This window comes from Ambystoma mexicanum, chromosome 4q, assembly GCF_040938575.1.
Source record: "Ambystoma mexicanum isolate Mex_15411 chromosome 4q, UKY_AmexF1_1, whole genome shotgun sequence".
NCBI lineage: Eukaryota > Metazoa > Chordata > Amphibia > Caudata > Ambystomatidae > Ambystoma > Ambystoma mexicanum.
In genome coordinates this window covers 525,294,573-525,309,758 of record NC_090928.1, presented here as the reverse complement: position 1 = coordinate 525,309,758, position 15,186 = coordinate 525,294,573, and the positions used below count along the sequence as shown (strand labels likewise).

At 50.3% G+C, this 15,186-nt stretch overlaps 1 protein-coding gene across 1 annotated transcript in view; it reads right to left on the bottom strand.

Moving 5' to 3' along the window:
• Positions 1-15,186, bottom strand: part of CRNKL1 (crooked neck pre-mRNA splicing factor 1) — a 752,702-nt gene that overhangs the window by 658,213 nt on the left and 79,303 nt on the right. The window lies entirely within an intron of this gene.

The following is a 15,186-nucleotide window of genomic DNA, read 5'->3' as shown; positions in this document are numbered from 1 at the left end:
GAAGTCAAAAAAAAGATGCAAGAAATATTCAAAGATACGGCTAACCTAGAAGAAGAGATTTGGATGTGCGGCATGTGGGCTCCCACAGACAAAACACTTAACAGGACACAAAAACGTAACTTTATGGGACTCCTAATAGCCGCCTGGCTGGCAATAGCACAACATTGGAAACAAAAGACCCCCCCGACCACGCAAGAATGGCTCCACAGGATATGGACATACGTGGCGATGGAAAGGATAACATACAACCTCCAAGGGGACAGACAGAGATTCGCTACAGACTGGGGAGACACCATAGAATTCCTGCAAAGTGACTACATGCTCCAATGGTGCCCACATAACATCAGAATTCTAGACATGTTTACAAGCTGAATCAGAAATACACATGGGACTCGAAGAACCGCAGAGACACTAATACCGGAGGGGAGGGAGGGGGGTGGGAAAGGGAAGTTTGGGACTATGTTGAGTCCAATGTTAATGTTTAAGAAATGCCAATAAAATATATTTTTAAAAAAAAAAAGTATGGGGCGCATTCTGTTCTGCACAGTCTAGATTCCGAGTTTGAGTCCTCGATAGCCATTTGGCCACATATTGTAGTTGGCTAGCTACATAATAGATCTCATAATTCTGCAGTTTTATGCCCCCTTTATCGTGTGCGTTCTGTAACTTCCAAAGAGCTATTCTATGGCTGGTCCCGTGCCACGGGATATCCCTGCACATGCTGTGTAGCTTGATGAAAAATCGCTTTGGTTTTAGATATGGGATATTCCCGAAGAAATGCAATAACCTCAGAAGTACGACCATCATCAGTAGCGCCCCTCTTCCCATCATTGCCAAAGGGAGTTTGGACCAAAACCTCATTCTATTCTCGATATTCTTTACCGCTTTCTCCGTATTATGCTGGTGTTCCACTTCCACCATATGATAAATATCTATTCCCAGATATGTAAACGTCTGTGTTACCCATGGTATCTGCAGAATCGGTAATTTTTATTGTTGAACTCCGGCATACCTCCCCAACGGGAATATACATGATTTTTGGGGATTTACTGCTATTCCGGACAGCGTTGAACCGCTCCATCACTTCCAGGATGTATTGGAGATTCTCTTCGGGGTATCTTATATACAGCAACATGTTATCTGCGTATAGGGAAATTAAGTGCGGCTCTCCTTTCATTCTAATCCCTATTCCCTCATATTGTTGTCTCAGATATATTGCCAATGGTTCCACTGCTAGGATGTATAGCATCGGGGACCATGGACACCCTTGTCTGGTACCCCTGCTCAGCTGCCACCTTTCAGAGATAATCGCTCCAGTCTTCACCCTGGCTAGCTGTGTGCTATATAGTAGTTTGACCCACTTAAGGTACCCCGGCCCAATGCCGTAGCTGGTTAAGGCTCCCATCAACCAGGGCCATTTTACAGAGTCGAAGGCTTTTATTGCATCTAGTGAGACTATTGCGATCTGCCCCGAGTCTTTTTTGCCTGCTTTATAACCCAGTGAAGTCTCCTGAGGTTATCGGATATGCTCCTGCGCGGTACGCAGCCTGTTTGATCCAGGTGTATTCGTTTATCAATAATCCATTTCATTCTGTTTGCCAGCACTGCCGTAAGGATTTTGCTATCCTGATTTAACATTGACAGTGGTCTGAACTCTCCACAATCTATACCTGGCTTATTGAGTTTGGGGAGCGGGATAATGATCGCTTCTCTCAGGGATTCTGGTAGCTGTCCTTTCTCATAAGCCTCGTTTAGAATATGTAACAGCGGGGGGAGCACCTCTTTTCTATATGTTTTGTAAAATTCACTGGGGAGTCCATCAGCCCCTGGAGACTTACTGGTGGGTAGTTCTGTTATCACCTCCTCCAATTCTTCGAAGGTGATTGGGGCATCTAGGTTCTCTCGCTCTGCCGCGTTTATTCGTAGCAGGCTTATGTCTTCCAGCGTATCCTTTATCTCCCTAACGTCACTCCCTTCCCTATCTTCATACAGTGTGCAATAGTAGTTTAGGAGTTCTCGATTTACCCCCTCTTGGGTGTCAACCAATTGCCCCTCTATTCCCTGTATTACTCTCAACGTGGTTCTAGGGATCTCTTTTTTATACAACCATGCCAGCATCCTTCCTGGTTTGTCTCCGCTCGCATGTTGCCTTTCTACATGTTTCCTATAATTCGGGTTGCATAGTCTATCCCAGTGTCCTGCACATTCTTGTTGCAGTTGGCTTATAACGCTGGCATCCCCCACCGTGCAGCCCCTCCTACTCTGGGCTATCTCTAGCTTGTTTTAGGCTTCCTTTAGTGCCCTTAGTATACCTCCTTCCAATGCTTTGGATTTGGCCATTGCAATCCCTCTTACCACCACCTTAAAGGTTTCCCATAGGGCGCCGATCGATTCTACACTCCCAGTGCTATTGTCAAAGTAATTTATATCATCCCCTCTCAGGTCTTCCATGAGCATTATGTCCTTCAGCGCTTCAACTCTGAGTCGCCAGGTTGGAATGCTGGCTCTGCAAGGTCGGTATTGCCATATTAGGACCTTCAGTGAGTGGTCCGATAGGACCCTCGCCTTGTATTCTACTAATGTTGTTTCTGCTATTACCTCCTGCATGACAAACATGTAATCTAGCCTCGTATACAGATTCTGTGGGGCCAAATAGTGTGAATATTGCTTCTCTTGTGGGTGACGTGCCCTCCATACATCCTCCAGTCGAAACTCTGTTAACAGGGTCTGAAGGGCTCTGGCAGTAGGGGTAGGTCTGTCTTGTCTGTTATCTGATCTGTCCACCTTTGGGTGCAATGTACAATTAAAGTCCACCCCCCCACCCCAGATCACTGTCCCGTTTATATCAATGGACAGTTTCTTATATAGGTCCCTGAAATATGTCACAGTATCTTGATTGGGGGCGTACGTGTTAACAATACATACTTCTTTATTTTCCACCATCCCCCCCAGTATCACCATCCTCCCATCTGCTTCAACTGTGGATTGTAGCAACTAAAATGGGACATGCAGTGCTACCCAGGTGATCACCCCTCTTGCATAGGTCGAATATGTTGCTCCAATAAGGGTCCCTCTCCACTTTTTCCGGACCATCTCTAGTTTGTCTTTTGTGAGGTGGGTCTCCTGTGTTAGGGCTATGTCTATTTTTTGCCTTTGCAGATACATCATGACCTTATTCCTTTTTAGGTAGCTATTCAGCCCCCTGACATTCCAAGAAATTACCTTGAGGTCCCCCATTTTCCAGCCACTTCCAGTCCCCCTCTTTGCCCCTTCCTGACTTCCTCCTTAGGCGCCAACGTTCGCGTATGTAAGCTCTTTCCCCAACTTAAACTACCCTTAACCATTACCTACTCAAATTCCCCAACGCCACTCCCTCCCTCCCTCCCCCCTTCCTTGCCCCAACTTAGTCTCCAACTCACTACTGTTTCTCCCCCGTCCCAACTGTTGCCCAGCTCCATCCCTGGATCTCAGGCACCCCCGCATTTAGCCCTTTTCTGGCAATTGCCCATACTCGAGGCTCAGCAGGGAGGTATCACCCTAGTGGCGCTCCTACTACTCCATCTGCCGGGGGTAGGTTGCCTCCATCCTGTGACTCCTATTTTAATCATCAAGCTAAGCGCGCTTATCGCTACCCATTTTACTTTATGCAATTTATATTCCAGTCCAACGAGTCCAAGTGTTACATGTTACAATCCCTCAATGCTATCATTTCTAGCTGCGCCCATTGTTATCCCTTTCTACACTCTCTGCCCGGACACCCTCACACCTGACTGTATCTTGTGTGGCATTTAATCACTTATCGTGTTCATCTCAATCTTGCTCCTATTCCCGCTCCAGGCAGCCATGCGCGTCCAACCGAGTTGCCACGTCTTGCGGGGTGTCAAAGAAGTGTGCTTTGCCTTTGTGTAAAATCTTGAGCTTTGCTGGATTCAAGAGCATGTATTTGAATCCGGCTGTGCGCAGTCTCCTGTTTATCGCCACATAGCTATAGCGCTGTCTCGGCACCAGCATAGTGTAATCAGGGTATGCGGTGATGGTCGCAGACACCCTTGTTATCGTCCCTCCTTTCCGGAAAAATTCCAAGATCTTCTCCAAGACCTTCTCCCTATCCCTGTAGTTCAGGATCTTCGCTATGATTGCACAGGGGGGTGGGTGGGGGGGGGGGGCTCTGGGCTGCAGCCTCCTTATCAGGGCCCTGTGCGCACGTTCAATTGCAAACTCTTGGGAGAGCTTGCTAGCTCCTATTTCCTGGATAATCATGTTCTCCACATAGTCCATGGGGTCCTGGCCTTCTTCCCCCTCTGGTAGGCCGACCACGCGTATGTTGTTGCGTTTCGCTCGTCCCTCGGCTTCCTCTGCAAGGGTCTCCAGGTTGGACATCTGTTTCACTATGTGGACTTCTCTAGCATTATTTGTGCTGGTGTCCGTGTTGCTTTTCACAGCGCTCTCTAGGCCACTCGTCCTCTCTGCAAGCGCTCTCACGTCCTGTCTCAGCAGATGGACCTCTATCCCCACCGCGTCGATCTTGGTTTCTAGTGCAACTTTCAGGTCCGCCATCGCTATCCCCCCATGAGGTTTTTAGTTCCGTGATGGCTGCGAGGATCACATGGTCATCTCTCGGCGGGGCCGCATCTGCAGGTGTGGTAGCCATGGCTTGTGCTGGGGTGGCCGGAGACTGCTGCGGCTTGATGAATATGTCCATTGTAGGCTGCTTGCCCTTAGCTTTTCCTCCCTTTGAAGAAATTGCCCCACCTGGTCTCTACGCCAGGATACGTTTCATTGGCGGTGGTTGGGTTCTTATGCCGCCCCTCAGCCTCTTCTTCGTGGCTGCGGGCTTCCTATAACACTGCCAGTCGTGCGCTTTAATGCTTGATGTTCTGGTCTGCCACGTGGGGAGTTTGCATCTCTCGCCCCCTGAGCTTCCTGTTTATTCGTTCCGTATGCATCTTGGAACTGAAGTGGTCCGGTATCAAAGTCCTCCCCCCACCAGCGCTCTCGAGGCGGTCCCCTGTGCCTGCCGTGTGTGTCATGCACTATCATGCATGATAGTTATTGATCCCGCATCTGGCCTTGCTTGCTGGGACAGGGTGGCAGCGCGCCAGTGTAGCAGTTTAAGCAGCGTCCTCGTCAGTCTGCTGTGGTTTGGTGGGGCCTCCAATGCCCTGTTGTGGTCACTGTCTATCTTCGGCGTACCCCTATTTGCCCTTCTCCTTGGCAGTGGGTGCTTGTCTTCTTATCCCGAGGGCTGTTCTTTGTGTCCCTCTGCTAGCTATGAGGGGAGCTCTTCCGCCCTCCACCTCTTTCCACAGATAGGCCTCTTATTTCCTGCCTTAGAGAGGGGGCTGTCTGCCCTTTTCTCAACTTCAAAGTTTCGCCACCCTTCATGCAGCGTATCTGGCCCCCCTTTCCTTTCCCCAGTAATCTGCTCGCTCCGTTCTCCGCTTTGGGAGTGTTCCTTTGCTGCCGGGGGGTGGGGGGGGACACTGTGGTGGCACTCCGCTGCACTCCTCAGGGGATCGTGCTGCATCAGCGCATCAATGATGTGGGCTTTATCCTGCCAGCAAGCTTGTCACTGGCACCCTAGTTCCTGGGTGCGCTGCCCCGGTTGCCAGTAACCTCTTCCCTCAGGCTCCTCTTCTGCTGCCGCAGACGCCCGCACTCAATCCGGCACACGGATGGTCTGGCACTGCCCCCCCACCCCCCTCCGGCTCCTCAGTTTTGCAGTTCTCCGCTATTTCACAGAGGGCCTGTGGTGCCTCCACATCCCGGCTCACCGTACCTTGTCCGTGTCTCGGAGCGCAGGGAGTATTGGTTCGGTGCACACACGGGTGCACTGGGACTTCGCACCGCTGCCACCGGACCTCGGGCACACCAGGGCTGGTGACTCGAGACAATCGAGTTCCCGGGCGTCCCTGTTCTGGTCCGCGTCGTCCTTCTGCTGCTTCACATGAAGGGTGCCAGCTGCGCTGCCTTCGCTGGCCCCCACTCCAGCTTAGGCCGTCTCTTGTTCTTTCTTCAGTCACGGGGCAGCCGCCATTTTGTTGCCAGCTCGGGACGCATGCAGAGAGCAACAATGTTGCATAATGTCAGTTTCCTCACAAGACTCGTATAGCCTCATGCATCATAGGCTCCATGTATTCATACGGCATCAGTGGCATTTTCACGTTGAATTTCCAGCTAAAAGTCAGCGCGCTTCGTCGGATTAATGTGCGGATCCACAGAGCTCTCCCAGAGAGCAGCCTAGTCCATGGCTGCCAAGCTACGCCCCGTCGCTAAAATACAGATAGTAGCCTGTAACCATATTCTTAAGTTAAGCGCCCAGATGCCCCAGGGCTTGGTTGCGCTCTACAAATGTACAAATAAATAATAAATAAATAAATCTGCATTATTAGGAACTGACATAGGATTGAGGATTGCGGCTTGTATTGTATTGTAGCAGAGCCAGTCTCCCCTCTCTAGACCCATTATGTGGCGTGCAGCAGGGAACTATAATAAGGTCTCCCCCTCAAAGATGTCCATAATCTGTATATTTTCCCATTCTGTGTCTTGTCTGGGGTGTGCCTTCTGTTTAAACCCATATCAGAGCACCACCCTGATGCTTGACTACAATGGTGCCTTATGTATGGGCACCCCTTGCGCGGACCTCATCAGGTGCATCGCATAATCGTTGGTCTCAGTATCAGGTGTGATTTGATTTGTGGAAGTTTAGCCGGAGGAATGGGCATCATTTCTATAGAGGATAATGGGGCCATCAGGGCCAGTTCCATAGCCCTCCAGCTGGTTTCATCGCTAGTATCCAGCCAGCGTTTCACCCAGCAAACTGGAGCTGCTTGATAATAGGCTCTCCAAGACGGTACTGCCAATCTGCCCTCCGCCTTAGCTGCTTGTAATACTTTAAGGCGAAGCCAAGCTTTTTTTCATCTCCATATAAATTTGGTGATTGAATTATCTAGATCCTTGATCATAGCGGGCAAGGGACTGACAGGCAGCATCATAGCAATGCACACCAGTTTTGGCAGCGAGCTCATTTTCAGGGAATTGATCCTGCCTGTCGAAAAGAGATGGGATTTGCTCAGATCTGGGAAGATGGGATAATCTATCTAAAACCTGTGGGTAGTTCAGGTCTCGGAGTTCGTCGAGAGAAGCGCTAATATTAATCCCCAGATATTTAATATGATGCGTTTGAAGTGTAAAGGGGGTTATTCCTCTGGGATCACAAGGGATATCTTGCCTTAGAGGGAGAACCTCAGATTTACCCCAATGAATCTTATAATCTGCCATCAGGCCAAATTCCTGCAATAGGCACCGTATATATGGGAGGGATCTAGGGCTATTACTTATATATAAGAGTAGATCATCCGCGTATAGGGAGACACGATGCTCATTCGTACCCTGGCAAATGCCCATCCACCTGGGGTCAGAGCGTAATTTAACAGCGATCGGTTCTATAGAGAGAGCATACAAACAGGGCGATAATGGGTATCCCTGGCTTGTTCCATACTGGAGACTAAACAGAGGGGAGGCAATGCCATTGGTGACCACCAAGGCTGTGCGAACAGTATATACGGTTCAATCAACCTTACAAGATATGGGGGGGAGCCATATTTGGTATGGTCTGATACGAACAGTCATTGTGTACTGTTGTAGTATGTGTTTGAATGTTTTTATATTTGGTTTATTTGAATTAATAAATGAATTTGTTTTATTATTCTAGTATCAGTCTTGTGGATGGGGTTTGTCCTCTTTAAATTAATAGTAGCGGTTTAACGGGAGCTGCCCTGTATCACAGAGTGGGGACTTAGAGAGGGGTAGTCATTCCTTGTCACTTGTTGTGTCTTAGTTCTTTCTCCCATAATACAAGTCTGACCCCCCCCCGTGAACAAACAATAGAGAGTACCCGGTTTTCATTAACCTGGTTTACACAAGGACGTGAGAACCCCACGGGTCCCTGATTGGACCACTGCTGGCGTGCATGAGTGGGGCAGATCTACTCATTGGCTGGCCGTGTGCGAGCACTCCCCAGAATTTTAGATAAGAGGAGGGGTTCTGAATGCAGATCAGCAGATCAGCAACAGGTCCAATTCGACTTGTGGATGGAACCAAGTATCCGGAAGAACCAAGGAAAACAAAGGACTATCCTGAGATGCGCTCAAGAAGGTTGGCACCCTGAGCCCGCGGTTGTCCCAGTAGAGCCCTGCTTTGGACTCAATCTCAGAAGACCTGCAAAGGTGCTTCCAACCTTTGGAGTGCTGGCAATAATTACTCTTGATGCCTGCTGGTTGCCCTGCAAAAGAGCTTGTTTGGAAGTGTCCATGTGCCATCCAGTGGACTGTCCAGCTCAAACCTTGGCCACCGTCCAGGAGCAATGCTATGTCAAGTTTTGACTCGAAGCTCTGGAGAATCCTAACTTGCACTGCAAAGCATCTTTTAACTAAATGTCGTCCCAGCTGCTATGGACCACTAGATAGAAGATTGCGTCAGGCCGTGAGAGTTGGGTGTCCATTCGTCACTGTGCTAAAGCAACGGTCGTTGTAGGTGGTTTTCATGCGTTCCTTCTTATGCCCAGAGACCCGTTGCATTGAGGTTTTCTTCATTCATCACCCAAATTGAGAGTTACAGCTCCTGTTTCAAACTGGACCTGCATCTGCACCCGCAGCACCTGTGCTGTTTGAAGCCGTACCGAGGGCCGGAAATCAAACCTCCGATTACCTCTTCTAGACCTGCCAAGTTTTGACCAAAACCGAGCTACGGACGGTGAGTACTGAAACCACTTACCGGTAGCCCCTTGTTCATCCATAATGTTTTACACACAGATGATTCCTTGTGATCCTCTCTTTGGCTTGGGTAGCTGCCGCTTCCTAAAGTCCTCCGAAAGTTGGGAATAGCTTTGTTCGTCGCAGCAGATCCTCCCCCGACTCTTGGAACCTGTTTTCACCATGAATTCTGTTCCTAACTTTACCAGGTTCCTAAAAAAATACTTTGCGACTTTTACATACGTCTGCACACTTTTACACATGCATCGAACATTGAGCACAAGGCTCTATTCATCGTAGTGTTGGAGTTATAAAGTTAGGGTTTAACCCTTCTAAGGCTCGTCTATGCTCTGAAAGTTACGTGCCCTTTCCTTTGCAGGTATTGGCAGAGTTATATTGATCACAATAACTCCAGTGACTGTATATATTTTACATAGTGTTTGGTTGTGTGGTATTTTGCTATTGCTTTTCATTATTCATTTGTGTTTACTCTTGGGCTTAATAGATTGTATATTTTTATATACTTCAGTCTAATGGTAAGTCTTGATGTTTCACTGTGTGTGCTCATTGAAGACCTCTAATCACCCTCACTCCTCCTGAGATGTATCATTGACTGCTCTCCAAGCTACCGTGAATTGGTCGAAGTGTCCGCTGTTTCAGTAACATGGCTGGCCTCCTAAACATCTGTTCATCAGGCCAGAGTTTAGAAATCCATTCGAACAACTACTGTGAGGGGTCAGCAATGATAGACGGACACAAGGTAGTGTTGACAAAAAGGAGGTTGGAAAAATGCTTCTATATCCCCATTTTAAAGAGGAACTTCCCTGCCTCAAAACTAAAAATCTGTCTGTGTGAGGATGTCAGGAACTGAAAAACCGTCCTTGTGTCCAAAACAACCTGACCCTCACACCTATAAACAAACAACAAAAGGTACAAGGAAATGTCTTTCAATTTGATGTTAGAAAAAGTGTTGAAGGGTGGGGTGGGGTGCTGTTGCGCGCAACGAAGATGACTGCATAAAATGTAGGCTCGGCAGCCCGAGACCACTTCACAGCACATTCTATCTGTCTGGAGTGCATGCTGCGAGCGATTACATTGGATTCAGCTCTGTGAACTTTGGAAGGTGTGATGCGCTGGTAACTGCTGCAGCGCCGAGCTCTGCTGGGACACTACACTGCTGCCGGGAGGCCCGCACTGCTTTCTGATCTCCACAGGTGCTGGCTGCGACACTGGCCTAAGAGGGCGGATGGTCCCGCTGCTGTGCAACGAGGGTATATCTGGTGGCGAGATTGTTGCACCTCCCGGAGCCCGGCAGCAACACGGCTGGCCCGATCGTGCGCCCTGGGGCGCCTCCTGAGGATCGTATAGGTGGATGCATTCCCTGGCTCCCTGTGACTACGCAGGTCACATAGCCCCTGCACCTTGGCCCAGGAGCAGCTCTGCTGGGTGCGGCACTGCTCGCCACTGGATCCCAGAGGGTTGGTGGCCCAGCTGACACACGGGCTGTGCCCCGGATTGAAGACATTGCCCACCTGTTGGCCGTGTGGTCTCTTCCACCTTTAATCTGCTCCCCCTCCAGTCGATGTCCTATCTGGGGCTGGCTGTGTGCCCCTTCTGTGCGAAGGACTGCCATGGGCGACTGACAAGTCTCCCCTTCATTGACCGCCTCCAGACCTGCGGGGACTCGCTCGCGCCCTTGGGCTCTGCTCAGGTGCCCTTTTTTTTTTTAACTGGGCTGGCTCATCTCCCCCACCCCCACTGCCTAGTACCACTGTCTCTGGGGTGCAGCGCTGAAATGCCTGGGACAAATGTCTAGCCCCAATACACGCAGGGGGGTGCGGGCCGCGCTGCCGAGACCTCCTGCTTCTAGTGTTGCCTCGGGGGCGGGCTTCCCTCGCCCTGATGTTCACACGGAACGCTTGCTCTTTGCACGATGTCTGGACCGAGTGGCCTCTGTGACCTCCTGGTGCATAGTTGATTGAGGCGGGTCTGACACTGCTGGGGTGGTTTCCCCCTTGACACAGTGTCTGGGGTGCTGCTGAGCTGGTAGGGGCTGCAGGGGGTCCTCGCCCTGGGAGGATATTGTGGACTGCGCCTCATCTCCCTTCACGGCTAGTCTGGACTCACTCTGGCTGCAGCTCTGCCCTTCTTGTGGCCTCTCGGGCGGCCTGATCTAAACTGCTCGTCTCCTGCACCGCCGCCCTTGGTAGAGGTTGTGGACGCGGTGCCTCAGGTGGGTGCTTGCGGTCCCTCCCAGAGTCACTCTGACATCTAGCCTTGCTCGCCTGTGCCGCAGCGCCCTGTACACTCCTGGTGTGGCAGGCACCAGCCTACAGATTCTTGGGTGTCTGCTATACCCCTTGGTCTCCCACTGGTTTTCCAACCAGCTATCATGACCAAGGGAGGCGGTATATAAGCAGAGCAGTATAAACATATTCACTAAAGCTGCTCCTAAGATCCAGGGTGGCGGAGAGGGGGACACCGGAGAACCCAGTAAACCGGAGGATCCACAGAAATGCAGAACATGATGGACTACATGCTGGAGGGGTTTACTGCCTTGCACTCCAAGCTGGACGACATGAGTGGTACCATTAGTGCGATAAAGGCTTGTATGGAAAAACCTGATGCCAGAGTAGGTGAAGTAGAGACCTGCGTCAGGTCAGCAGAGGATGACATTGTGGCGATGAGATCGGATATATCATCACTTACCAGGCAGGTGCAGTCCATAAGCAAGAAAAACGAGGACCTCAATTCCCGCTCTAGACGCAACAACATACGCATCATAGGCGTGCCAGAGAACAACCTGGACGGCCCGATGGAGGATTTCGTCGAGCACACTTTACTCACCCTGCTGGATTGCCCCAAACGCTCACCTCAATTTGCCATAGAACGAGCCCATCGCTCTTTAGCTCCCAAACCCAAGCCGGCCTCCCCCCCAGGCCAATAGCAGCCCATGTCCTCAACTACCGGGACAGGGATGATCTGTTGAAGTCGGCTAGGACCAAGGGAGAACTACTTCTGGGCTCCAACAGGATTAACCTTTATCCTGACTTTTGAGTCGCGGTCCAGAATGAGCGCAAAACCTTCTCGTCTGTTAAGAAAAGGCTCCGAGACCTAGGGGTCATATATGCTATGTTGTACCCAGCTAAGCTCAGGATTGAGCATGACGGGAAGGTATTCTTTTTTACAATTCCGGAGAAGGCCACGAGATTCCTGGAAAGTCACTTCCATGGGTGACGCTATCAGGCAGGGTTTATTCAACCACCCTTAGAACTGCCCACTTGCGAAGTTCATCGGTTCTATTGTGGCAACACTGGTTGCATGCATGTCTTGTCTATTCAATTTGCTATTACCTAAGCCTAAAATGCACTACTCACCTTTACTAAATGTACCTTTTTGCTGTGAAGTAGGTCGGCTGCAGTTGGTGCGCAGCCCCCCATGCAAAGATGGAATGACTGGTGGGTTGTTGGGGCTTGTGGGGGAGGGAATAGGGCAGTCATCTCTCCGATTGGGGGTGTGATGGGGGATGTTTGGGGGGACAAAAAGTTGAAAAGTTGCTTGGCATGCGATTGAAGAGACGAGATGAACACCCTTTCTGCCGCATCGGTGACATGAGATATCCTCTCATGGCCTTGGCAAGGCCTCAGCTAACTTATGTTCACCGGCTAGATGGCGGACAAGGATATAGTATTCATTAGCTGGAATGTCAGGGGGTTGGGCAACCCAATCAAAATGCGCAAATTGCAGATATTCAGAACGGCATAAAGCCCAGGTCTTCATTCTGCAAGAGACTCATGCATTGGCGGGGGCTGCAACAAGTTTGCCAGGTCATGGGGCACACACTGATACTACACCACCTACTCCACTGAGATCCTGGGGGGTGATGACCCTGCTTCACAAGTCTGTTAGATTCACACACAAAGTGTCACATGTAGACCCCCAGGGGTGCTATGTCCTGCTATACGGTACCTTAATGGGGCGGGATATTGTCCTCTTAAATATATACGGTTCTAACGTTGATGATCCGGACTTCTACTCCCAGCTTGCTTCCTTATTCATCCAGTTCCCGTTGGTTCCTATACTTTGGGGCAGCGATTTCAATACCATGGTCGACGCCAACATCAATAGGTCCATTACCAATGCATGTCTTCTGACCAGAGTGGCTAAGGCAGTTATAGAGGCACAGACCTCACTGGGTGTAGTTGACGCATGGAGAACTGCTTCACCCCTTATCTCGCGAGTTCTCATTTTCCTCGACTGTGCATGACATGCACTCTCGAATTGACAGTTGGTTACTGTCAGGGGCACTTGTTGGGTGCATTGTGCAGATGTCGATCCTGCTTAGGACCTTCTCTGGCTATTCCCCGATTACACTCTAACTGATTTGGGGTGAGGGGACTGCGACGGCATGCTCATGAAGTTTGAAACCAAATGCCCTGCTGGACCAGGTCTTCGAGTCCGAGCTCGGTTTGGGCATCAATGAGATTAATACTGGGACGGTAGACTCCCATGCTACTCTGTGGGAGGCCTCTAAAGCCTATATACATGGCATTGCCCTCGCAAAGGAGGATGGGATCCTCGAAGCGATCAGTAGGGCCATCAAGAGGAGCAAGCTCCTACTTGCCTAGCTCGAGGCGCAATATGCCGCCTCTCCATCCATTGCCGTACTGGACGGGATTGGGGCTGCTCTGGACACTCTTAGAGGGCATGTGGACCGGGAGCGCAAGTTCCTAGATGGCCGCCAGATAGTATGTAGAGGGTGAGCATCCCGGGAGACTGCTGTCCAGATTGGCCCAGCAGGAAAACAGCACTCTCCATATTCCCTTAATCAAGAGGGCGGACGGTACATTGGCTCATACTGCCAAGGAAGTAAATTAAGAATTCTGCGCTTTCTACGAAGCACTATATGCAAATAATGATACAGCCCCCTCTTTGGATATAGAGTCATTTGAGTGATCACTCACTCTCGGTGTTGTCAGCTGAAACCAGAGAGATATTGGATCACCTGATGGCTCGGACGGCCTCATCGCCGAGTTTTATTCAAGCTATAAAGGGTGCCTGGCCCCCCTGCTCGCAGCGGTATGGGAGGAGGCATGCGCAGCCGGTAGGCTTCCCCCCTCGCTGCATGAGGCGGTTCTTTCTGTATTGCTGAAGCCCGATAAACCGGCTATACAATGTGGCTCGTACCAGCCCCCGCCACTGATAAACTACAACATCAAAATCTCTGCTAAAGTGCTCGCCCTTCGGCTGGCCCCTTACATGCAGTACATCATCCATCTGAATAAGGCAGGGTTTATACCGGGGCACTTCACGGCCCTTAACCTAAGATGCGCCTTTACCATTTTAGCCAGAATAGATATGGGATTACAGGCAGTGGCAGTGACATTGGACATGCAGAATGCCTTTGACTCGGTTTTGTGGCAGTTTTTGTGGGCCGTACTGGAGAAGTGTAACTTTGGTCCCTGCTTTCTGTCTTGGGTGAAACTCCTATATTCATCTCCAGTGGCCAAGGTCTGCACTGGAGGCCTCTACTCTACCCGATTTGAGATCGCTAGAGGAACCAGACAGGACTGCCCCTTCTCTTCCCTAATACTTGCCATAGCTATCGAGCCCCAGAGACACGCACACAGAGGCATTAGACTCATGGGGGAACCAGATATTATTTCACTTTATGCAGATGATGCTTTGCTTTACAGTCGCTCCGCTGAGGAAAACATTGCTCCAATTATAAATGATGTGCTTCTCTTTGGAAGTCTGTCCAGGCTGAAGGTTAAATGTGCGAAATCTGCTCCGTTCCTATTAACAGACATCACCACAGTTCCCCGCAATCTCGTTGGGTTTGTCTGGTCTCCATAAGAGATAAAGTACCTGGGGGTCGTTGGCACATGTCATCAGACCTCGTTATACGACCGCAACTATGAAACTACTTCTCACCACTTGAGCAGAGACTTAGCGGCTGGGCGAAACTGCTGATCACGCAAGCGTCACGGGTGGCACTCGTCAAGATGTTAGTGCTTCCGCAGCTACTTTATAGATTCCTAAACGTTCCGCTCTGGCCGGGGACCGTTTTTTTCAAGAAACTCACCTCAGCGATCAATAGCTTCTTGTGGCACTCTGATGCGGTCCGGTTCAAGTTCGACACATTAGCGAGTCCCTATGATCTGGGTGGATTCGCAGCCACAAACTTTGAGCGGTATTGGATGGCAGCCCAGGCCCACTTTGCTATGTTCTGGTTTGACCCAGCCACGTCTCACCCTCATGTCAAACTGGAGTGTCTGGCGGCCGGGAACCATGGCATTCGCTCCCTGGTATTCCCCTCCTCAGCCCAGAAATGGGAACCCACCGACCCCACTAGGGTTGAAACGGATTGGCGTTTCCCACCCCTTCCATGGCGACTTCCCATTTGGAATAGCCTTCCGGGGACTCCCCCAAT